We start from the raw sequence: 27,128 nt of genomic DNA, 5'->3' as shown, positions 1-27,128 counted from the left end.
ACATCTGCCAGCACTTCGCACTGTTCTTGTGCCATTCATGATGGAATATGTTTCAGAATGATAAGTATCATTCTTCCAGTAATTAATTAATTTAATTGCTCTTCTCTATTTGTATTTCCCCGTCAACATGGAAAAAACCCACGTTGTCCCTTTATCAAAAATTAACAAAACTACTTCACTAATTCATTTTAGTCCTATCTCCATACTCTCTTTCCTTTCTAAAGCACTGGAACATATTGTGAATGAATAACTGTCTCGATACTATCTGTCTTTTGAAAATTTAGCAGTCTGGATTACGATCGGGACATAGCACTGTTACTACGTTTGTGAAGGTTTTAGAGGATATCAGTTTTGCCATAAAGAAGCATAATCTTACGGTTGTTATTTTGCTAGACTTTAGCAGTGCATTCAATTCTGTGGATTTTGACATTATAAGTATTTTAAGATCTTTGAAAAGCCTTTTTCGACAAAATCACTATTGACCTAATTTCTTGAGTAAATTCGTCTTCAACATATCCTGCCCAACTTCTTAAAAATAACGTTGGCACTTATGTAATGTTGATTTTTCATTATCGCATGTTGATTTTTTAGATATTTTAAAAGCACTAAAAGAGTCTTATATTAAAAAACCAAATAATCTGTTGGGCGTTTCAGTTCAATTAATTAGGATTATAATTGATGAGCTCGCTCGGTACTAAACTTTAACTTTTACAAAGCTATTAAAATAGGTTCTTTTCCAAATTTTTAAAATATAGTAAAGTTTTACCACTTTTTTAAGAGGGACTTCGAAGTGGTACCAGTAATTAATAAAATTGTTAAATAAATAAAATAAACGAACGTACATTTTATTTCATTTTATTGTATTATACAATATTATATTTAGATAAAATAATTTTACGAAAAAGTTCCAAATTCTCCTGAATTATCCAATCGTAACCCTTCTGTACCGTAAAATAATAAAATAATATAATATTAGATTCTTTTAAAATAAAATTATGACATGCATTTCCACATCAATGGAAAACATGCTTTATTGCAGCAATCTTCATTGGTCTTGCACTGAAAAAAAAAATATCAATCATTAGATTCTAAGTATACATATACATACATACCTCAATAATATTATGCGTTATTCTTGTATTTAAAATAAAGTGTTTTCTTGTTTTATAAAAGTTTTTTGTTTATGGTCTGTAGTTTTACATCCACCTCGGTATTAGTCAAAACATCTGCCTCTGCAGGGGCGACAACTGATGACTATTCCGCCATTTTCGATTAATTTTCTTTTTCTACACACAGTTCTATCGTATCGAAGAATTGAAAATTCCTCCTTAGATAATTATTATTTGCGTTTATATCATCAGGAATTATATCATCTACCTAACGAAGCACAACGCATTACTATTTTTAACTGAAAACTGAAATAATTGTGTTTGCAGGCAAACGAAGAAAAACCGACTTCAATTATAGACAAAAAAAATGTCAAGTGAATACGCATTATCAAAGATTACTCCAAAAGTTGTAATCAGATCTCGATGAAATTTAAATATGACCACATGATAAACATCGCCTTTCGATTAAATTAAAAATCATCAAAATCGGTATACCCAGTAAAAATGTTATGCAGATTTTCGAGAGTTTCCCTCGATTTCTCTGGGATCCCATCATCAGATCCTGGTTTCCTTATCATGGTACCAAACTAGGGATATCTCCTTTCCAACAAAAAAGGATTATCGAAATCGGTCCATAACCGACGGAGTTATCCCCGAACATACATTAAAAAAACATATATATACGGTCGAATTGAGTAACCTCCTCCTTTTTTTGAAGTCGGTTAATGAGTAAAACTTAACTATGAAACTCATTTGAAAATGTGCAAAAGAAAAACAAACTTGCCTTTTTTCCTCTGCTAGCACATGCTTTATGGAGTCCACCTTCGCTTTGTTCTTTCATGAAGTACGCATTTGTAATCTCGGCGACGCAAACGAAACAAATAAGAAGAAGTATTAAGCTTGTGCGAGACATTTTGTGTATAATTTGGCTTGAAGCTCTGATAGCGGTAAGCAAATGATGCAGGGTACAGTGGCGACAGTCAATATATATACACAAATAATTAATGCGATTAATGCATTATGTTAATGTTTATAGATATTGTGGATGGTATTCTTCGTCTTGTTATCTGTGTTTATAATGATATGATAATATTCAAAACAAAATATAACTCTTTATGCATATCCTGTTGCAAACAATTAGCACTGAAAAAATATAACGTTTTTGTATCTTTTATTTTGATGATTGCTATTATTTAAAACTTATAACTGGCTAAAAAATAATAAAACATTTAATAGTTTTTTACCCTTCTCTATATGAATCTAATATTTGTGGATAAATAAAACTAACAAATCTATAATAATTAAGTACTATTTAAAAAAAGAATTAATATAACTGAATTATAACTATTGATATTATGTTATATGTATTTTAATCTAGTAAATCGTTAATTTACATACTGATAATACCTACTATACTTCATTTATTTTAACACACTAAAAGACCCCTTGGATCTCGTCCGAATATCTTATTTTTATCCTTCCTTTTTATCCAAAGCGCAAAGCGTGACACATTTTCAAATTGGTCATTAGTTACTGCTGGTGTTCCTTGGGGTGGTGCGCTATCTCCTCTTTTTAACCGACTTCGAAAAAAGGAGGAGGTTCTCAATTCGACTGTATTTTTTTTAATGTATGTTACTGCAGAACTTTTGACTGGGTGGACCGATTTTGACAAAAATTGTTTTAATCAAAAGGTGGTTGGTGTATTTCATCCGGTCCCATTTAAATTTATTTGAGATCTAACAACTGCTTTTTGAGTTATATCTAATAACGCGTTTTTACTTGACTATTTTTTCGTCGACCTACATTGTTGTACCCCATAACTTTTTACTGATTTTGATTATTTTTAGTTTAACCGAAAGCTGATGTTTATCATGTGGTCACGTTCATCGAGATCTGATAACAACTTTTTGAGTAAACTTTGATAACGCGTATTTACTTAACTATTTTTTTGTCTACCTACGTTGTATTACTTGTCGATATGATTAAAGTTGTTTTTTTTTCGTTTGCGAGCAAATACAGTTACACTTTCTATATTTATATATTCCATTTATAATATTATAGCTTCTCTCTACCACCTCTATGCAGACGATCTCCAAATATACTCTTACTCTACTTTAAGTAACTGGCCTCAATGTGTATCTCGTATAAATAGTAATCTACTTGCCATTACTACACGGAGTAAAGCTTACAGATTAATAGTAAACCCAACCAAGACTAAGACTATTATTATAGGAAGTTCTAAATTAATTAGCCGTTAAATCTATTTCAACTACCTCCTGTAATTTTTGATGGGGTTGAAACTCCACATAGTAAAAAGGTGAGGAATCTAGGCGTTTTTTATATCAACACTAATCATGGGGCCCGCAGATTTGTGAAGTCGGTAGTAAGGTTTTTGCTTCGGCCGGATCTTCGCAGGCTGCGTAATCTACTTCCTGTTTCCACCAAAATTGCTCTTGCACATAGTTTTCTATTGCCAATTCTGGATTACGCGGATACATGTTATCTTAATATTACTGAGGAGCAGATCAAAAGCTTGAGCGAATTCCGAATTAATGTACCGATTTGTATTTGGACTTCGCAAATATTATCATATCTCTGAATGCCATAAATAGCTCAAGTAGCTCCAAATTCGCTTTCGCAAGAATACGCATATTCTCATCTTACTTTACTCTGTTCTATTTAACCCTGTTGCACCTGCTTATCTAAAGCAACAAATAAAAATGAATCGCAAAATGTGTTGATAAGCTCAAAACTCAACAACGCCATGGCCAATTTTACCAATTCTTTTTTTTTTAAATGTTCGTTGTTAAAAATTCGTTTAATTTCCGGGAACAGCACTTTTCTTTTTCCCATACAAACGTTTTCTAACTAAAATGTAGAGTCAACTTGAACTTTAATGCTATTCAATAATAATAATATATTAGGGCGCATTTTACGTAAGTTATTAATGATTAAATTGATCTTAATCGTAGACCGCATTTTAATTTAATTTACATACAAAATGTGTTGATAAGCGCAAAACTCAACAACGCCATGGCCAATTTTACCAATTCTTTTTTTTTTAAATGTTCGTTGTTAAAAATTCGTTTAATTTCCGGGAACAGCACTTTTCTTTTTCCCATACAAACGTTTTCTAACTAAAATGTAGAGTCAACTTGAACTTTAATGCTATTCAATAATAATAATATATTAGGGCGCATTTTACGTAAGTTATTAAAGATTAAATTGATCTTAATCGTAGACCGCATTTTAATTTAATTTACATACAGTAAAAATGGTATTAACTAGCTATTTCACATTATTTATTATATTCTTGCGTTAACAATGGAAAATTCCCGTTTTTAAACTATAGCTCCTATCGACTCCAAATTTGGTACGAATCTCCTATATATGTGACATAGAAATAATCAATGAGCGGGTTTTAGGATAACTTATCCCCAATAAGGATTGCGGGGATGGGCGTTAACAATGAAAATTGTAAATGTATGTAACTCCGAAACTACTTAAGTTGGGAACAAGCCACTTGGCTTTTGATCATCTTACGATCGCATATTTTCTTCTTTGAAATTCCACCACGACTTTGAAAGTTGATGATTGATGACATGATTAACTTGGATTTCAGTAAATAAACAAACGAACATTTCATTTCATTTTATTGTATCAACATTACTATGTAATATCATATTTAGGTACATTAATTCGAAAGAAAAAAATCACCAAATTACTAATTTATCCAGTCGCAACACTTTCCGTGACGTAAAATAATTAATTAATCTAATAGTAGATTAATTTCGAACAAAATTATGTTATGCATTTCTTTAAGAACTGAAGACATACTCTATTGCAGCAATCTCTATATTTCGTACACTGAAAAAGAAATATCAGTCATTACTTACATAAACTTTTTTATTTTAGGTTAATTAAATACTAAGAATATAGTTAACTTTGATGGATTTTTGAAGTTATTCATTATTTGGCGCGTTAAGGAAAAATGTAGAGATTAAATTTTTACGCACACCGGCACAAAAAACCGACACCTTGAATTTAGCTAGTCAACAAAGAAGAAGTTAGCAACGTGAAGTTAGCCAGCCAATGAACTCAATGAAGTGTATAACTTCTTACGTGCGTAAGTACACACGCGCTTTTTTTGTTATTGTCTTAAAGCATTCAACCATACTATATTTGTACTTGCAAAAGCAACTAAATGGTGCTTAGATGTTTCCTTTCTTAAGCAATTTTTAAAATATATCTATATCATATATAATGTATGCTTTCCTAATATAATAAAATAGATACATAAAAACGAAAGACTAACAATACACATAATAAGCTTAATAATATTATCTGTTAATAGTCATCCGCGTATTTAAAATAAAGTATTTTCTGTTTTATATTAGTTTTTTGGCCGGCTCGAAGGACCACTGTTGTTCGTCGCCGCGGTGATAAATTGGGAGAAGATGGTTAGATTAGGAGTATCTCGCCGTGGCCGCCACCTGCGTCGCCGGGCTCGTTCCCCGCCCCAAACTCCGCAGACCGCAGACCGTCGATCGAAACATTGTAACGTAAACAATGACTATTCCGCACGTTTTCGGGTGATTTTTTTTTCTATACACAGCGTTATTGTATTAAAAGCAATAAATTTTATCATCTACCTAACAAGCCACAACGCATTACTATTGACTAAAAACTGAAATGGTCTGAGTGGTCACTCTTATACCGGACAAACAAAACGATCAATTAAAACTCGCGTTAAAGAACATATAGCTGACTTGAAACATCGTCGCTATACTAAGTCCGCAATCTGTGAACACAGTCTAGACACAGTTAGCCATTATTTTAGATGCGATAAACCACAGATCCTCGCAAAAGAACATCGATTCCACCCAAGGATGATCCGTGAGGCTATTAAAATTAAAAACATCCAAATTTCAATAGAAAAGATGGCTGGCTATTACCACCTGCTTGGGATCCCATTATTGATATAATGAAATAAAAAACCAAGCATAATAATTTACCACAGATTAAAGACTCAATTAGCACATTCTGCGTAGATAGGACTAAATAAAACATTGATGTATGTCGGGTAGTTTCGAATAACTTTGTAACGTTAGGACGTCTGACACCTCAGTCCTCCCGTGACCATGGTTGCTGTAAAGGATCCGAAACGTCGGGAATCAAAAAAGTTAATAAACCGCGATAAAATCCGAAAAAGTTGTTTTATTTAAATACTTTAAGAAGATTTTTTCGCTTATCTCTCTAATTTTCTAATGAATTTTAACATCATTGAAGCTATAGAAATCGACCTTGAATAACTTACCCGCTGAGCGAAAGAGTCATTCATTCACTCTAAGGATTTTTTAAGACTCTTCCGGAGCTGGAATATTATTATATATTAACATAGACATTCCTGTAAAGGAACGCCTTTTTTCCCAGCCAGCATTTAGGTTTTGTTAAATTGTGGACGTTTGTCGTTCTACATTTTCTGAAAACATTTACATCATCGTAATGTATATTTTTTTACACCATCAGAAAGTAGAGATTTTAACAAACAAAAAGCCCACTGACTTTTTCAAAAAATTTTGATGTGAGAATTCTCGGTTGAAAATAAGGGTGCTTTTTAGATATTGATGTCAAAATAAGGTGAAAAAATAAATATTTTAAATCAAAAACAATACAGTATGTTTGGAATATAAAAAGGTAAGTTTTACTAAATACTGTAAAAAAAATGTAAAAGATAAAAATAAAAAACCAAAAAAATGGTTTTTTGAACTTTTCACATGAATTTTCATGTTCTGTGAAAAAATTGTAAATACAAAAGTTGTAGATCTTTTTGCTACCTACAACTTTGCCAATGAACTTTTTTCCATAGTTCTTGTGGTTTAGCCGGAAATCGAAATAAGCCGTTTCTTATCCTTAAACCCCCTCCCTACCGCTTTCCGACCTCAGATAACCCGTAACTTATTTTTTCTTACATTTTCTTTGTATTTTCTTTCTTATACAGTAGGTTTCATCCTACTATAATTTTTGGTTGGTTTCAAAAGCTAAAAGCACTGGTCTATAGCAATAAGTTATTGAAATCTTTAATTCCAAATAAAATTCATTAGAAATGAGAGTCCTTTTACCTTCAGTATTTCTTTTATGTACGTAGACGGCACCGATATTTTTCAACTATCAACCAACAACGACTTACGTTCTGATTTAAGACTCAAAAAGTTGTAATTACAAATGAAGTTTTTAAAACGTACTCAAGGAAGTTGGGTACATGTCACTTTATTAATTCTGATCATCTTAGAATTGCATATTTTCTTCTTTGAAATTCCACCAAGACTTTGGAAGCTGATGATTGATGACATGATTAATTTGGTTTTCAGTAAATACACAAGCGAACATTTCATTTCATTTTATTGTATAGTTACAATTAATACATTATTTACATAACATTATTATATATAGGTACAATAATTTAAAAAAAAATCCCCAAACCCAAAATTAAAAAAAAATCACCAAAGTCTCCAGATTCATCTAATATTAACCCTTTCCGTACCGAAAAATAATTAAATAATATAATATTAGATTAATTTCAAACAAGATTATTTTCTATTCGTGCATCTGCTAAAGATCGGAATACAATATTTATCGCAGCAATCGTTATGTTTGTTGCACTGAAAAAGAAATATCAGTCATCAGATACATCAAAATCAAACTAAGAATACACATAATAAGCTCAATAATATTATCTGTTAATAGTTATCCTTGTATTTATAATAAAGTGTTTTTCTGTTTTATATTGATTACATGTTTATAGTCTGTTACATCCACCCCGGTATTAGTCAAAACATCTGCCTCAGTAGGGGCGACAACTAATGACTATTCTGCACGTTTTCGTTTGACTTTTTTTCTACACACAGTGTTATCGTAACGAAGGATAAAAATTCTTCTTTAGACAAGTATTTGCGTTTTAGGAATTTTACCATCTACCTAACAAAGCACAAAATATTACTGTTTGGAACTGAAAACTGAAATGACTAAAAATTAAATTATGACACACATTTGAATATTTGCAAAAGAAAAACAAACTTACCTTTTGTCCTTCGCTAGCACATGATTTGTGGAGTGCACTTTCACTTCGTTCTTTAATGAAGTACGCATTTGTAATCTCGGCGACGCACACGAAACAAACAAGAAGAAGTATTAAGCTTGTGCGAGACATTTTGTGTGTAATTTGGCTTGAAGCTCTGATAGCGGTAAGCAAATGATGCAGGGTGCAGTGGCGACAGTCAATATATACACCTGCATTAATGTATTATGTTAATGTTTATAGATATTGTGGATGGTATTCTTCGTCTTGTTATCTGTGTTTATAATAATATGATAATATTCAAAACAAAATGCAACTCGATATGTACCTATATCCTGTGGCAAAAAATTGATACTAAAAACTATAAGGTTTTTTGTATCTTTCATTTTGATGATGACTCCAGCTTAAAACTTATTACTGGCTAAAAAGTGATAAAACATTCAGTAGTTTTTTACCCTTCTCGATATTAATCTAATATTTGTGGTAAAATTAAGATTAACAAATCAGGTATTTTTAAGGAAATTTTCTACTAAAAATGTATATACTGTATATAAAAATATGGTTACGGGTTTGATCCCCGCTAATGACAAACATTATTTTGATGATTGCTATTATTTAAAACTTATAATTGGCTAAAAATAATTAAACATTTTACAGTTTTTTATCCTTCTCTATATGAATGTCATATTTGTTGGTAATTAAAGGTTAAGTTGGTGGTTGCTTTGTCGTCAATTATTATACCAAGATATTTGACTTGACGACTCCAAGGGATGGTATGGTCATTTATTTTAATTTTTTTAGATAGTACTGAACGTCGTCTAGAGAACATTATACATTCAGTTTTATTGGAGTTTGACTTTAGCTGCCACTTGGTAAAGAAGTCACTAAGTTGATCAAGGGAAAGTTGTAACCGACCGATTACTAAATCGCCATCTTCAGATGCTGTGACATCAGCATAAATGGCAAGTTGTGTATGTGGCTGTTTGGGGATATCATTTATATACAGTGAAAAAAAGGTATGGACCCAAAATTGAGCCCTGTGGTACACCAGCTGGTATATGTAGAAGAGAAGATTCGCCTATAGCTACCGAGAAGGAACGGTTGACCAGATATGACTGATCTAGTTTTACAAGTACTGTTGGAACATTATTAGTTAATAGCTTATGTAATAGTTCCTCATGCCACACCATATCAAAAGCCTTCTCAATATCTAAAAGACCATACCAGTACACTTTTTTGATTCCCACTATGAGTTATTTGTTCAATTACTCTAGCTAATTGTTGCGTGGTCGAATGATTACGACAAAAATCAAATTGTTCCGATATAAGTAAGTGATCCGTGAATTTTCGAAGGCGCATTAGGATTACGGATTCAAATAATATGCCAAGGCTAGGTAATAAACTTATGGGTCGATAACTTTTAGGACAGGAATCGCCTTTTGCCAGTTTTTTAATTGCTATAACTTTTGCGATTTTCCAGGTTGATGGATAATAACCCAATATTAAACATCCATTAAATATTTTAGTTAATAAGACAAGACCTTTTTGTGTATTTCTATCAGAATGCCGCCAAAATTAAGATTAATTACAAAACTTAGGGTGGTCCTGAAAACCAGTGTTAGGACTAACAGTCCTAACATAAACTGATGTCACACCTTTTTGTGAGGCATGCTGCAAACTTATATAAACAATGTATTTAGTTAAATACTTTAAATCGATAAGCTTATGTTGTATCTCTTTTTTTTGTTTTGTTTTACGTTTTACTCTTTGTGTTTAGTCCTTGTTGTAAATTATGTACTATGTGTTTTCTTTTTATATAATTTTAACCTGATGCAGTGTGTTTTCACAAATAAATTTATTATTTATATTATTATTATTATATATTTTTTAGCTGATGGTCTGTCAAGTCATCTATACCAGGGGCCTTACGAGATTTGAGTTTGCTAAGTAATATCTTTATTTGTGATGATGTAACTAGTTTTTCAGGTTTAAAATTATGGATAGCTTCGAGACCATTAACTGACTCAGCAACGCTGTGTTCAGTTTCAGAGTCACTGTACCAAGATTTTGTAAGGTTCATATTTTCCAGGAATACATCTGCCAGCACTTCGCACTGTTCTTGTGCCATTGGTCATGATGGAATATGTTTCAGAATGATAAGTATCATTCTTCCAGTAATTAATTAATTTAATTGCTCTTCTCTATTTGTATTTCCCCGTCAACATGGAAAAAGCCCACGTTGTCCCTTTATCAAAAATTAACAAAACTACTTGACTAATTAATTTTCGTCCCATCTCCATACTCTCTTTCCTTTCTAAAACACTAGAACATATTGTGAATGAACAACTGTCTCGATACTATCTGTCTTTTGAACCTTTAGCGGTCTAGATTACGATCGGGACATAGCACTATTACTACGTTTGTGAAGGTTTCAGAGGATATCAGTTTTGCCATAAAGAAGCATAATCTTACGGTTGTTATTTTGCTAGACTTTAGCAGTGCATTCAATTCTGTGGATTTTGACATATAAGTATTTTAAGATCTTTGAAAAGCCTTATTCGACAAAATCACCATTGACCTAACTTCTTGAGTAAATTCGCCTTCAACATATCCTGCCCAACTTCTTAAAAATAACGTTGGCACTTATGTAATGTTGATTTTTCATTATCGCATGTTGATTTTTTAGATATTTTAAAAGCACTAAAGAGTCTTATATTAAAAAACCAAATAATCTGTTGGGCTTTCAGTTAAACTAATTAGGACTATAATTGATGAGCTCGTTCTGTACTGAACTTTAACTTTTACAAAGCTATCAAAATAGGTTCTTTTCCAGATTTTTAAAATATAGTAAAGTTTTACCACTTTTTTAAGAGGGACTTCGAAGTGGTACCAGTAATTAATAAAATTGTTAAATAAATAAAATAAACGAACGTACATTTTATTTCGTTTTATTGTATTATACAATATTATATTTAGATAAAATAATTTTACGAAAAAGTTCCAAATTCTCCTGAATTATCCAGTCGTAACCCTTCTGTACCGTAAAATAATAAAATAATATAATATTAGATTCTTTTAAAATAAAATTATGAACTGCATTTCCACATCAATGGAAAACATGCTTTATTGCAGCAATCTTTATCGCTCTTGCACTGAAAAAAAATATATCAATCATTAGATTCTAAGTATACTTAAGATAACCTCAATAATATTATGCGTTATTCTTGTATTTAAAATGAAGTGTTTTCTTGCTTTATAAAAGTTTTTTGTTTGTGGTCTGTAAATTTACATCCACCTCCAGATAATTATTATTTGCGTTTATATCATCAGGAATTATATCATCTACCTAACGAGGCACAAGGCATTACTATTTTTAACTGAAAACTGAAATAATTGTGTTTGCAGGCAAACGAAGAAAAACCGACTTCAATTATAGACAAAAAAAATGTGAAGTAAATACGCATTATCAAAGATTACTCCAAAAGTTGTAATCAGATCTCGATGAAATTTAAATATGACCACATGATAAACATCGGCTTTCGATTAATTTGAAAAATCATCAAAATCGGTACACCCAGTAAAAAGTTACGCGGCTTTTCGAGAGTTTCCCTCGATTTCTCTGGGATCCCATCATCAGAGCCTGGTTTCCTTATCATGGTACCAAACTAGGAATATCTCCTTTCCAACAAAAAAAGAATTATCGAAATCGGTCCATAACCGACCGAGTTATCCCCGAACATACATTAAAAAAAAACATATATACGGTCGAATTGAGTAACCTCCTCCTTTTTTTGAAGTCGGTTAATGAGTAAGACTTAACTATGAAAATTTCTTAATCATTTGAAAATTTGCAAAAGAAAAACAAACTTACCTTTTGTCCTTCGCTAGCACATGATTTGTGGAGTGCACTTTCACTTCGTTCTTTAATGAAGTACGCATTTGAAATCTCGGCGACGCACACGAAACAAACAAGAAGAAGTATTAAGCTTGTGCGAGACATTTTGTGTGTAATTTGGCTTGAAGCTCTGATAGCGGTAAGCAAATGATGCAGAGTGCAGTGGCGACAGTCAATATATATACACCTGGATTAATGCATTATGTTAATGTTTATAGATATTGTGGATGGTATTCTTCGTCTTGTTATCTGTGTTTTTAATAATATGATAATATTCAAAACAAAATACAAGTATCTATGCATATCCTGTTGCAAAAAATTAGCACTGAAAAAATATAACGTTTTTGTATCTTTTATTTTGATGATTGCTAATATTTAAAACTTATAACTGGCTAAAAAATAATAAAACATTTAATAGTTTTTTACCCTTCTCTATATGAATCTAATATTTGTGGATAAATAAAACTAACAAATCTATAATAATTAAGTACTATTTAAAAAAAGAATTAATATAACTGAATTATAACTATTAGATATTATGTTATATGTATTTTAATCTAGTAAATCGTTAATTTACATACTGATAATACTATACTTCATTTATTTTAACACACCAAAAGACCCCTTGGATCTCGTCCGAATATCTTCCCATTTTTATCCTTCCTTTTTATCCAAAGCGCAAAGCGTGACACATTTTCAAATTGGTCATTGGTTACTGCTGGTGTTCCTCGGGGTGGTGCGCTATCTCCTCTTTTTAACCGACTTCGAAAAAAGGAGGAGGTTCTCAATTCGACTGTATTTTTTTTAATGTATGTTACTGCAGAACTTTTGACTGGGTGGACCGATTTTGACAAAAATTGTTTTAATCAAAAGGTGGTTGGTGTGTTTCATCCGGTCCCATTTAAATTTATTTGAGATCTAACAACTGCTTTTTGAGTTATATCTAATAACGCGTTTTTACTTGACTATTTTTTCGTCGACCTACATTGTTGTACCCCATAACTTTTTACTGATTTTGATTATTTTTAGTTTAACCGAAAGCTGATGTTTATCATGTGGTCACGTTCATCGAGATCTGATAACAACTTTTTGAGTAAACTTTGATAACGCGTATTTACTTAACTATTTTTTTGTCTACCTACGTTGTATTACTTGTCGATATGATTAAAGTTGTTTTTTTTTCGTTTGCGAGCAAATACAGTTACACTTTCTATATTTATATATTCCATTTGTAATATTATAGCTTCTCTCTACCACCTCTATGCAGACGATCTCCAAATATACTCTTACTCTACTTTAAGTAACTGGCCTCAATGTGTATCTCGTATAAATAGTAATCTACTTGCCATTACTACACGGAGTAAAGCTTACAGATTAATAGTAAACCCAACCAAGACTAAGACTATTATTATAGGAAGTTCTAAATTAATTAGCCGTTAAATCTATTTCAACTACCTCCTGTAATTTTTGATGGGGTTGAAACTCCACATAGTAAAAAGGTGAGGAATCTAGGCGTTTTTTATATCAACACTAATCATGGGGCCCGCAGATTTGTGAAGTCGGTAGTAAGGTTTTTGCTTCGGCCGGATCTTCGCAGGCTGCGTAATCTACTTCCTGTTTCCACCAAAATTGCTCTTGCACATAGTTTTCTATTGCCAATTCTGGATTACGCGGATACATGTTATCTTAATATTACTGAGGAGCAGATCAAAAGCTTGAGCGAATTCCGAATTAATGTACCGATTTGTATTTGGACTTCGCAAATATTATCATATCTCTGAATGCCATAAATAGCTCAAGTAGCTCCAAATTCGCTTTCGCAAGAATACGCATATTCTCATCTTACTTTACTCTGTTCTATTTAACCCTGTTGCACCTGCTTATCTAAAGCAACAAATAAAAATGAATCGCAAAATGTGTTGATAAGCGCAAAACTCAACAACGCCATGGCCAATTTTACCAATTCTTTTTTTTTTTTAATGTTCGTTGTTAAAAATTCGTTTAATTTCCGGGAACAGCACTTTTCTTTTTCCCATACAAACGTTTTCTAACTAAAATGTAGAGTCAACTTGAACTTTAATGCTATTCAATAATAATAATATATTAGGGCGCATTTTACGTAAGTTATTAATGATTAAATTGATCTTAATCGTAGACCGCATTTTAATTTAATTTACATACAAAATGTGTTGATAAGCGCAAAACTCAACAACGCCATGGCCAATTTTACCAATTCTTTTTTTTTTAAATGTTCGTTGTTAAAAATTCGTTTAATTTCCGGGAACAGCACTTTTCTTTTTCCCATACAAACGTTTTCTAACTAAAATGTAGAGTCAACTTGAACTTTAATGCTATTCAATAATAATAATATATTAGGGCGCATTTTACGTAAGTTATTAAAGATTAAATTGATCTTAATCGTAGACCGCATTTTAATTTAATTTACATACAGTAAAAATGGTATTAACTAGCTATTTCACATTATTTATTATATTCTTGCGTTAACAATGGAAAATTCCCGTTTTTAAACTATAGCTCCTATCGACTCCAAATTTGGTACGAATCTCCTATATATGTGACATAGAAATAATCAATGAGCGGGTTTTAGGATAACTTATCCCCAATAAGGATTGCGGGGATGGGCGTTAACAATGAAAATTGTAAATGTATGTAACTCCGAAACTACTTAAGTTGGGAACAAGCCACTTGGCTTTTGATCATCTTACGATCGCATATTTTCTTCTTTGAAATTCCACCACGACTTTGAAAGTTGATGATTGATGACATGATTAACTTGGATTTCAGTAAATAAACAAACGAACATTTCATTTCATTTTATTGTATCAACATTACTATGTAATATCATATTTAGGTACATTAATTCGAAAGAAAAAAATCACCAAATTACTAATTTATCCAGTCGCAACACTTTCCGTGACGTAAAATAATTAATTAATCTAATAGTAGATTAATTTCGAACAAAATTATGTTATGCATTTCTTTAAGAACTGAAGACATACTCTATTGCAGCAATCTCTATATTTCGTACACTGAAAAAGAAATATCAGTCATTACTTACATAAACTTTTTTATTTTAGGTTAATTAAATACTAAGAATATAGTTAACTTTGATGGATTTTTGAAGTTATTCATTATTTGGCGCGTTAAGGAAAAATGTAGAGATTAAATTTTTACGCACACCGGCACAAAAAACCGACACCTTGAATTTAGCTAGTCAACAAAGAAGAAGTTAGCAACGTGAAGTTAGCCAGCCAATGAACTCAATGAAGTGTATAACTTCTTACGTGCGTAAGTACACACGCGCTTTTTTTGTTATTGTCTTAAAGCATTCAACCATACTATATTTGTACTTGCAAAAGCAACTAAATGGTGCTTAGATGTTTCCTTTCTTAAGCAATTTTTAAAATATATCTATATCATATATAATGTATGCTTTCCTAATATAATAAAATAGATACATAAAAACGAAAGACTAACAATACACATAATAAGCTTAATAATATTATCTGTTAATAGTCATCCGCGTATTTAAAATAAAGTATTTTCTGTTTTATATTAGTTTTTTGGCCGGCTCGAAGGACCACTGTTGTTCGTCGCCGCGGTGATAAATTGGGAGAAGATGGTTAGATTAGGAGTATCTCGCCGTGGCCGCCACCTGCGTCGCCGGGCTCGTTCCCCGCCCCAAACTCCGCAGACCGCAGACCGTCGATCGAAACATTGTAACGTAAACAATGACTATTCCGCACGTTTTCGGGTGATTTTTTTTTTTTCTATACACAGCGTTATTGTATTAAAAGCAATAAATTTTATCATCTACCTAACAAGCCACAACGCATTACTATTGACTAAAAACTGAAATGGTCTGAGTGGTCACTCTTATACCGGACAAACAAAACGATCAATTAAAACTCGCGTTAAAGAACATATAGCTGACTTGAAACATCGTCGCTATACTAAGTCCGCAATCTGTGAACACAGTCTAGACACAGTTAGCCATTATTTTAGATGCGATAAACCACAGATCCTCGCAAAAGAACACCGATTCCACCCAAGGATGATCCGTGAGGCTATTAAAATTAAAAACATCCAAATTTCAATAGAAAAGATGGCTGGCTATTACCACCTGCTTGGGATCCCATTATTGATATAATGAAATAAAAAACCAAGCATAATAATTTACCACAGATTAAAGACTCAATTAGCACATTCTGCGTAGATAGGACTAAATAAAACATTGATGTATGTCGGGTAGTTTCGAATAACTTTGTAACGTTAGGACGTCTGACACCTCAGTCCTCCCGTGACCATGGTTGCTGTAAAGGATCCGAAACGTCGGGAATCAAAAAAGTTAATAAACCGCGATAAAATCCGAAAAAGTTGTTTTATTTAAATACTTTAAGAAGATTTTTTCGCTTATCTCTCTAATTTTGTAATGAATTTTAACATCATTGAAGCTATAGAAATCGACCTTGAATAACTTACCCGCTGAGCGAAAGAGTCATTCATTCACTCTAAGGATTTTTTAAGACTCTTCCGGAGCTGGAATATTATTATATATTAACATAGACATTCCTGTAAAGGAACGCCTTTTTTCCCAGCCAGCATTTAGGTTTTGTTAAATTGTGGACGTTTGTCGTTCTACATTTTCTGAAAACATTTACATCATCGTAATGTATATTTTTTTACACCATCAGAAAGTAGAGATTTTAACAAACAAAAAGCCCACTGACTTTTTCAAAAAATTTTGATGTGAGAATTCTCGGTTGAAAATAAGGGTGCTTTTTAGATATTGATGTCAAAATAAGGTGAAAAAATAAATATTTTAAATCAAAAACAATACAGTATGTTTGGAATATAAAAAGGTAAGTTTTACTAAATACTGTAAAAAAAATGTAAAAGATAAAAATAAAAAACCAAAAAAATGGTTTTTTGAACTTTTCACATGAATTTTCATGTTCTGTGAAAAAATTGTAAATACAAAACGCACCTTTAATAAAACAAAGATGTAACTCAAAATTTGAGGATTTGGAGATTTTACAAGAAAACCCGTCTTCGTCGCGTAAAGAATAGGTAGACTTCGACTCCGGCGTTTTAACTATAAGATACAGAGAGATACGCGACTGTTGCTCTCTTTTCTATGAACTGGAACTGACAAGTCAGTTCTTATAAAGTGGCGTGATTCAGAGATGCACCGGCAGTGATCGGAGATTAAAGTGCTGCCGTTTTGAGTAATATCAAATAATTCGATATTAGATTAAAAGGGATTTAAAATAAAAAGATGATTTTTGTTATACTTCATTCTCTCAGAAAACACATTTGATAATGATGTGTAACATTTGGATTTACTTCGGTTTTGTTTTAAAAACTGACAAATTTTACAAAGTTAACGCCTAACACTTCAGTTTTATATTGAAATATATGCCTTAGTTGTTGGAGTAATTGGTTAAGTATCACTTTATTGTAATAAATAAGGCTATTTATAAAAGTCACTTTTGTTTACTTCTTTTTATTATTTAGAATGACGAAAGATAAGTAAAAACTTTCAACATTAATTCCCTTTTCGTGTAAAAGTTAAGAATAACTTGTAACTGTTGTGCTTATTTGTATAGGTTTTGAAAACGGAGTCGTCTTAGAGCTCACAATTTTTGTTAAGTTTCAGCGTATCGAGCGTAAAAGTTATAAGATAAACATAATAGTGTATCATTACAACCTATACAGTCCACTGCTGGACATAGGCCTCCATAAGCTTTCGCCAAAAATAGCGTGAACTTATGTGTTTTGCCCATAGTCACCACGCTGGGCAGGCGGGTTGGTGACCGCAGGGCTGGCTTTGTCGCTCCGAAGACGCTGCTGCCCGTCTTCGGCCTGTGTATTTCAAAGCCAGCAGTTGGATGGTTATCCCGCCACTGGTCGGCTTTTTAAGTAATATAATAATAGTGTAATAAGTTATAATTTTTTTTCATCTGATTACTGTAATAAATGTGAAAGTTTATGAGGATGACGTATGGATGGATGATTGTTACTCTTTTATGGCAATACGACTGAATAGATCATTGTCATTCAACAATGCTGCTATTTTGACATTAAATAATTATGATTATTATTCATCCTTAAAATATACTACAGTGTTATCAATTATTGTTATATTAGACTAAAGAAGTTATGCAGGTTGAAGAGGAAAATCAACAAAATACATATATCTCCAGAGGCCAAAAATGTAACTGCAGAGCTGACAAAAATGATGACACCGACTCAATATTTTACTGTCACTTATGAGTTGACGAGAAAAATGCCACCTAAATAATACTAGCCATTTACAGTCCTCTGGTTCGTCTTCAAGATCATCTTAATCTAGTTCCGATTCATCTAGCTCATCATCGTCAAGCTCTTCTAGCTCATCTTCATCCAGTTTTTCAAGCTCCAATAGTTCAATGCCTACCCAAAACCCTGCGCCACAAAACTTTACAACGGATTGTGAAGAAAAGACGTCTTACACCAATTAACCACAAAATACTGAGCAAAATATGAGCAAATTCAGCTGAGAGAGCGACGAAATTACAATAGTGTGGCCAGTTACAATATTTCTCCAGTATAATACACAGATCTAAGTGACGTCGACCTGAGTGACGACGATGCACTGTAGATTTTAATACGTTGTTTAATAAGCCTGTCAACAGAAGAAATTTTATGTTTGAAAATCAAAGTTCTTCTGACTCTGACTGCAATAATAAACCAAATATTTGTCAGTCAGTTCAGCCTATTGCAATGCACTGCTGGACATAGGCCTCCCCAAGTTCGCGCTAGACATCCCGGTTTTCCGCAATCCTCATCCAGCTTACACTGGCAATCTTAGGTAGATCGTCGGTCCAACGGGCCAGAGGACGTCACACACTGTGTTTGCCAAGACGCGATCTCTTCTCCAGGATGCGTCTGCTCCAACAGCCACCGGTCCTGCGCCACAGATGACCAGCCCACTGCCACTTCAACTTGCTAATTCTGTGGGCTATATCGGTTACTTTCGTTCTCTCGCGGTAGTCTCGTTTCTAATCCTATCTTTGAGGGAAACCCCAAGCATGGCCAGTTCCATTGCACGTTGAGGGACTTTATATTTGTAGACCAGTCCCTTCGTCAGTGTCCATGTCTCGGCTCGGTAATGTTAACACAGGCAGGACGTATTGCTCGAAGATTTTTGTCTTCAAGCATTGCGGAATCTTCGAAGTGAAGACTCGACGAAGCCTGCCAAATGCCGCCCAGCCCCACCGAATTCTCCTATCGGCCTCCTTCTCAAAGTTGTTGCGGCCTAGTTGGATAGTATGGCCTAAGTAAATATAATCCTGAACAACTTAGAGAAGGGTACCATCGACCGATACCTGTCTCGGTATGACTTGGTTGTTAGACATAACTTTCGTTTTGTCCAAGTTCATACAGAGAACGACACGTCGGGAGGACTCGTTTAGACCGGCTAGCATTTGGCCTAACTCATCTAACGTGTCCGCAAAGATGACGATATCGTCGGCGAAATGAAAGTGAGATGTATTCACCGTTGACATTGATGCCTTGTTCAAGGTCTTAAAGATATCCTCCAGCGCAGTGGTAAACAGTTTCGGTGATATTACATCTTGCTGTCTTACCCCACCCCGCAGGGAAATAGGTCTTGTTCTCTGGTTCTGGACATGAACGGTCATCGTCATTGCGTCGTACATACATCTCAGTACTACGATATATCGCCAGTCGATATGACATCTCTGCAGAGAGTCCAGGACAGCCCAGGTCTCGACACAGTTGAAGGCTTTCTCGCAGTCCACAAATTCCATACACAGCGGCTGATTATATGTCTCTGTCTTTTGAATAATCTGTCGAACAGTATGGATGTGGTCTACGGTGTTGTAGTCATTTCGAAACCCAACCTGCTCTGGTGGTTGGAATTCGTCGAGTCTTATGGCGAGACGATTCAAATGTGCAGAAAATATTGATTCCGACGGTATTTAACTTAGGGTTTCACCAACCAAAAAAAGGTCAGTGTGATATACGTGTATCATATGATAATTCAAACAATGAGCAAAAACAAGATGATAGACAATATAAGAAAGAAGAGACTGCTGATTTTTATACTATTTACTAGCTGACCCCGCAAACGTTGTTTTGCCATATATGATAACTTAGGGGTATGAAAAATAGATGTTGTTCGATTCTCAGACCTACCCGATATGCACACAAAATTTCGTGTGAATCGGTCTAGCCGTTTCGGAGGAGTTTAACTACAAACACCGCGACACGAGAATTTTTATATATTAGATTATTTGTGGTTAGTAATTATTTGTGATTTTAGGAGATATTTACTAGAGACTCATCATCATCATTACAGCCTATACAGTCCACTGCTGGACATAGGCCTCCACAAGTTTACGCCAAAAATAGCGTGAACTCATGTGTTTTGCCCATAGTCACCACGCTGGGCAGGCGGGTTGGTGACCGCAGTACTGGCTTTGTCGCACCGAAGACGCTGCTGCCCATCTTCGGCCTGTGTATTTCAAAGCCAGCAGTTGGGTGGTTATCCCGCCACCGGTCGGCTTTTTAAGTTCCAAGGTGGTAGTGGAACTGTGTTATCCCTTAGTCGCCTCTTACGACACCCACGGGAAGAGAGGGGGTGGCTATATTCTTTGGTACCGTAGCCACACAGTACCCGTAGCCACACAGTACTAGAGACTAATTGTACCTAATTCTTATAATAGTGTATAGTTTTTGTTTTGTTTAAAAAACAATATTTGTAGCCATAAAGAGATATATAAATATCGGATGATTAATAAAAATTTGTTTAATTTAAAAAAAAGGTGATAAATTTCAGTTTTCGTTTTATAAAAAAATGATGCATTAGTACATACAACGTCATAATTACAATTAAATAATCATAAAACGAAACATTGTGATTTATTTTTAAAACTTTTTGTTATGTTTTAATACTAAAGAGATTTTTTTTGAAATACTACCTAAAATATTGAGTAATTTTTGGCATAAAGAGATTTAAGTCGGAACTTTTTTTTCATCTCCATTTTACAGCTATTATAGATTTTAACACAGTTGTTTTTCTATTATTCTATTAATCTCTGTACTTTAAACTACTGATATCAATAATAAAAGTCATTAAAAGCATTACAAATAATTGGTAATTTTTAATCAAACACAATGCGGAAAAAGTGCTAAACTTCAAACGCCAATTCCCACAAATTGCGATTTTTGAGTTACATCTTTGTTTTATTAAGGGTGCGAAAAGTTGTAGATCTTTTTGCTACCTACAACTTTGCCAATGAACTTTTTTCCATAGTTCTTGTGGTTTAGCCGGAAATCGAAATAAGCCGTTTCTTATCCTTAAACCCCCTCCCTACCGCTTTCCGACCTCAGATAACCCGTAACTTATTTTTTCTTACATTTTCTTTGTATTTTCTTTCTTATACAGTAGGTTTCATCCTACTATAATTTTTGGTTGGTTTCAAAAGCTAAAAGCACTGGTCTATAGCAATAAGTTATTGAAATCTTTAATTCCAAATAAAATTCATTAGAAATGAGAGTCCTTTTACCTTCAGTATTTCTTTTATGTACGTAGACGGCACCGATATTTTTCAACTATCAACCAATAACGACTTACGTTCTGATTTAAGACTCAAAAAGTTGTAATTACAAATGAAGTTTTTAAAACGTACTCAAGGAAGTTGGGTACATTTCACTTTATTAATTCTGATCATCTTAGAATTGCATATTTTCTTCTTTGAAATTCCACCAAGACTTTGGAAGCTGATGATTGATGACATGATTAATTTGGTTTTCAGTAAATACACAAGCGAACATTTCATTTCATTTTATTGTATAGTTACAATTAATACATTATTTACATAACATTATTATATATAGGTACAATAATTTAAAGAAAAATCCCCAAACCCAAAATTAAAAAAAAATCACCAAAGTCTCCAGATTCATCTAATATTAACCCTTTCCGTACCGAAAAATAATTAAATAATATAATATTAGATTAATTTCAAACAAGATTATTTTCTATTCGTGCATCTGCTAAAGATCGGAATACAATATTTATCGCAGCAATCGTTATGTTTGTTGCACTGAAAAAGAAATATCAGTCATCAGATACATCAAAATCAAACTAAGAATACACATAATAAGCTCAATAATATTATCTGTTAATAGTTATCCTTGTATTTATAATAAAGTGTTTTTCTGTTTTATATTGATTACATGTTTATAGTCTGTTACATCCACCCCGGTATTAGTCAAAACATCTGCCTCAGTAGGGGCGACAACTAATGACTATTCTGCACGTTTTCGTTTGACTTTTTTTCTACACACAGTGTTATCGTAACGAAGGATAAAAATTCTTCTTTAGACAAGTATTTGCGTTTTAGGAATTTTACCATCTACCTAACAAAGCACAAAACATTACTGTTTGGAACTGAAAACTGAAATGACTAAAAATTAAATTATGACACACATTTGAAAATTTGCAAAAGAAAAACAAACTTACCTTTTGTCCTTCGCTAGCACATGATTTGTGGAGTGCACTTTCACTTCGTTCTTTAATGAAGTACGCATTTGTAATCTCGGCGACGCACACGAAACAAACAAGAAGAAGTATTAAGCTTGTGCGAGACATTTTGTGTGTAATTTGGCTTGAAGCTCTGATAGCGGTAAGCAAATGATGCAGGGTGCAGTGGCGACAGTCAATATATACACCTGCATTAATGTATTATGTTAATGTTTATAGATATTGTGGATGGTATTCTTCGTCTTGTTATCTGTGTTTATAATAATATGATAATATTCAAAACAAAATGCAACTCGATATGTACCTATATCCTGTGGCAAAAAATTGATACTAAAAACTATAAGGTTTTTTGTATCTTTCATTTTGATGATGACTCCAGCTTAAAACTTATTACTGGCTAAAAAGTGATAAAACATTCAGTAGTTTTTTACCCTTCAAGATATTAATCTAATATTCGTGGCAAAATTAAGATTAGCAAATCAGGTATTTTTAAGGAAATTTTCTACTAAAAATGTATATATTATATATAAAAATATGGTTACGGGTTCGATCCCCGCTAATGACAAACATTATTTTGATAATTGCTATTATTTAAAACTTATAACTGGCTAAAAATAATTAAACATTTTACAGTTTTTTTACCCTTCTCTATATGAATGTCATATTTGTTGATAATTAAAGGTTAAGTTGGTGGTTGCTTTGTCGTCAATTATTGTACCAAGATATTTGACTGGACGACTCCAAGGGATGGTATGGTCATTTATTTTAATTTTTTTAGATGGTACTGAACGTCGTCTAGAGAACATTATACATTCAGTTTTATTGGAGTTTAACTTTAACTTCCACTTGATAAAGAAGTCACTACGTTGATCAATGTAAAGTTGTAGCCGACCGATTACTAAATCACCATCTTCAGATTCTGTGACATCAGCATAAATGGCAAGTTGTGTATGTGGCTGTTTGGGGACATCATTTATATACAGTGAAAAAAAGGTATGGACCCAAAATTGAGGCCTGTGGTACACCAGCTGGTATATGTAGAAGAGAAAATTCGCCTATAGCTACCGAGAAGGAACGGTTGACCAGATATGACTGAACTAGTTTTACTAGTACTGTTCGAACATTATTAGTTAATAGCTTATGTAATAGTCCCTCATGCCACACCATATCAAAAGCCTTCTCAATATCTAAAAGACCATACCAGTACACTTTTTTGATTCCCACTATGAGTTATTTGTTCAATTACTCTAGCTAATTGTTGCGTGGTCGAATGATTACGACAAAAATCAAATTGTTCCGATATAAGTAAGTGGTCCGTGAATTTTCGAAGGCGCATTAGGATTACGGATTCAAATAATATGCCAAGGCTAGGTAATAAACTTATGGGTCGATAACTTTTAGGACAGGAATCGGCTTTTGCCGGTTTTTTAATTGATATCACTTTTGCGATTTTCCAGGTAGATGGATAATAACCCAATATTAAACATCCATTAAATATTTTAATTAATAAGACAAGACCTTTTTGTGTATTTCTATCAGAATGCCGCCAAAATTAAAATTAATTACAAAACTTAGTGTGGTCCTGAAAACCAGTGTTAGGACTAACAGTCCTAACGTAAACTGAGGTCACACCTTTTTGTGGGGCATGCTGCAAACTTATATAAACAATGTATTTAGTTAAATACTTTAAATCGATAAGCTTATGTTGTATATCTTTTTTTTGTTTTGTTTTACGTTTTACTCTTTGTGTTTAGTCCTTGTTGTAAATTATGTACTATGTGTTTTCTTTTTATATAATTTTAACCTGATGCAGTGTGTTTTCAAAAATAAATTTATTATTATTATCATTATTATTATATATTTTTTAGCAGATGGTCTGTCAAGTCATCTATACCAGGGGCCTTACGAGATTTGAGTTTTCTAAGTAATACCTTTATTTGTGATGGTGTAACTAGTTTTTCAGGTTTAAAATTATGGATAGCTTCGAGACCATTAACTGACTCAACAATGCTGTGTTCAGTTTCAGAGTCACTGTACCAAGATTTTGTAAAGTTCATATTTTTCAGGAATACATCTGCCAGCACTTCGCACTGTTCTTGTGCCATTCATGATGGAATATGTTTCAGAATGATAAGTATCATTCTTCCAGTAATTAATTAATTTAATTGCTCTTTTCTATTTGTATTTCCCCGTCAACATGGAAAAAACCCACGTTGTCCCTTTATCAAAAATGAACAAAACTACTTCACTAATTCATTTTCGTCCTATCTCCATACTATCTTTCTTTTCTAAAGCACTGGAACATATTGTGAATGAACAACTGTCTCGATACTATCTGTCTTTTGAAAATTTAGCAGTCTGGATTACGATCGGGACATAGCACTGTTACTACGTTTGTGAAGGTTTAGGATGATATCAGTTTTTAACCGACTTCCAAAAAAGGAGGAGGTTCTCAATTCGACTGTATTTTTTTTTTTTTTTTTATGTATGTTACATCAGAACTTTTGACCGTGTGGACCGATTTCGACAAATTTTGTTTTAATCGAAAGGTGGTATGTGCCAATTGGTCCCATTTAAATTTATTTGAGATCTAACTACTACTTTTCGAGTTATATCTAATAATGCGTTTTTACTTGACGCTTTTTTCGTCGACCTACGTTGTATTATACCGATTAATAATAATTCTTTTTTTGTTGAAAAGGAGATATCCTTAGTTTAGTACCATGATAAGGAAACCAGGATTTGATGATGGAATCCCAGAGAAATCGAGGGAAACTCTTGAAAATCCGCAATAACTTTTTACTGGGTGTACCGATTTTGAAAATTCTTTTTTTGTTGGAAAGAAGATATCCCTAGTTTAGTGTCATGATAAGGAAACCAGGATCTGATGATGGAATCCTAGAGAAATCGAGGGAAACCCTTGAAAATCCGCAATAACTTTTTACTGGGTGTACCGATTTTAATAATTTTTAATTTAATCGAAAGCTGATGTTTGTCATGTGGTCACATAAAATTTTTATTGAGATCGGATAACTACTTTTTGAGTAATCTTTGATAACGCGTAGTTACTTGACTATTTTTTCATCGATCTACGTTGTATTACTCTTCGATGTGATTGAAGTCGGTTTTTTTTTTCGTTTGCGAGCAAACACAATTATGCCAAAAAGAAGCATAATCTTACGGTTGTTATTTTGCTAGACTTTAGCAGTGCATTCAATTCTGTGGATTTTGACATTATAAGTATTTTAAGATCTTTGAAAAGCCTTTTTCGACAAAATCACCATTGACCTAATTTCTTGAGTAAATTCGTCTTCAACATATCCTGCCCAACTTCTTAAAAATGACGTTGGCACTTATGTAATGTTGATTTTTCATTATCGCATGTTGATTTTTTAGATATTTTAAAAGCACTAAAAGTCTTATATTAAAAGACCAAATAATCTGTTGGGCGTTTCAGTTAAATTAATTAGGATTATAATTGATGAGCTCGCTCTGTACTAAACTTTAACTTTTACAAAGCTATTAAAATAGGTTCTTTTCCAAATTTTTAAAATATAGTAAAGTTTTACCACTTTTTTAAGAGGGACTTCGAAGTGGTACCAGTAATTAATAAAATTGTTAAATAAATAAAATAAACGAACGTACATTTTATTTCGTTTTATTGTATTATACAATATTATATTTAGATAAAATAGTTTTACGAAAAAGTTCCAAATTCTCCTGAATTATCCAATCGTAACCCTTCTATACCGTAAAATAATAAAATAATATAATATTAGATTCTTTTAAAATAAAATTATGAAAACAAAATACAAGTTTTTATGCATATCCTGTTGCAAACAATTAGCACTGAAAAAATATAACGTTTTTGTATCTTTTATTTTGATGATTGCTATTATTTAAAACTTATAACTGGCTCAAAAATAAAAAAACATTTAATAGTTTTTTACCCTTCTCTATATGAATCTAATATTTGTGGATAAATTAAACTAACAAATCTATAATAATTAAGTAGTATTTAAAAAAAAAGAATTAATATAACTATTGATATTATGACTGACTGAATTATAACTATTGCTATTATGTTATATGTATTTTAATCTAGTAAATTGTTAATTTACATACTGATAATACTATACTTCATTTATTTTAACACACTAAAAGACCCCTTGGATCTCGTCCGAATATCTTATTTTTATCCTTCCTTTTTATCCAAAGCGCAAAGCGTGACACATTTTCAAATTGGTCACTAGTTACTGCTGGTGTTCCTTGAGGTGGTGCGCTATCTCCTCTTTTTAACCGACTTCAAAAAAAGGAGGAGGTTCTCAATTCGACTGTATTTTTTTTAATGTATGTTACTGCAGAACTTTTGACTGGGTGGACCGATTTCGACAAAAATTGTTTTAATCAAAAGGTGGTTGGTGTGTTTTATCTGGTCCCATTTAAATTTATTTGAGATCTAACAACTGC

At 32.7% G+C, this 27,128-nt stretch overlaps 1 long non-coding RNA gene across 1 annotated transcript in view; it reads right to left on the bottom strand.

Moving 5' to 3' along the window:
* Positions 1–839: 839 nt before the first annotated feature.
* LOC123657864 overlaps positions 840–27,128 on the bottom strand; it is a 38,526-nt gene continuing 12,237 nt past the window's right edge. Inside the window, exon 2 of the long non-coding RNA XR_006743788.1 lies at positions 840–1,059. This is a non-coding gene — a long non-coding RNA (uncharacterized LOC123657864). The remainder of the gene's footprint in view (positions 1,060–27,128) is intronic.

This window comes from Melitaea cinxia, chromosome 11 (assembly GCF_905220565.1).
Source record: "Melitaea cinxia chromosome 11, ilMelCinx1.1, whole genome shotgun sequence".
Classification (NCBI taxonomy): Eukaryota; Metazoa; Arthropoda; class Insecta; order Lepidoptera; family Nymphalidae; genus Melitaea; species Melitaea cinxia.
The sequence above is the reverse complement of the archived record's forward strand: the minus strand, read 5'-3'. Positions and strand labels throughout refer to the sequence as shown.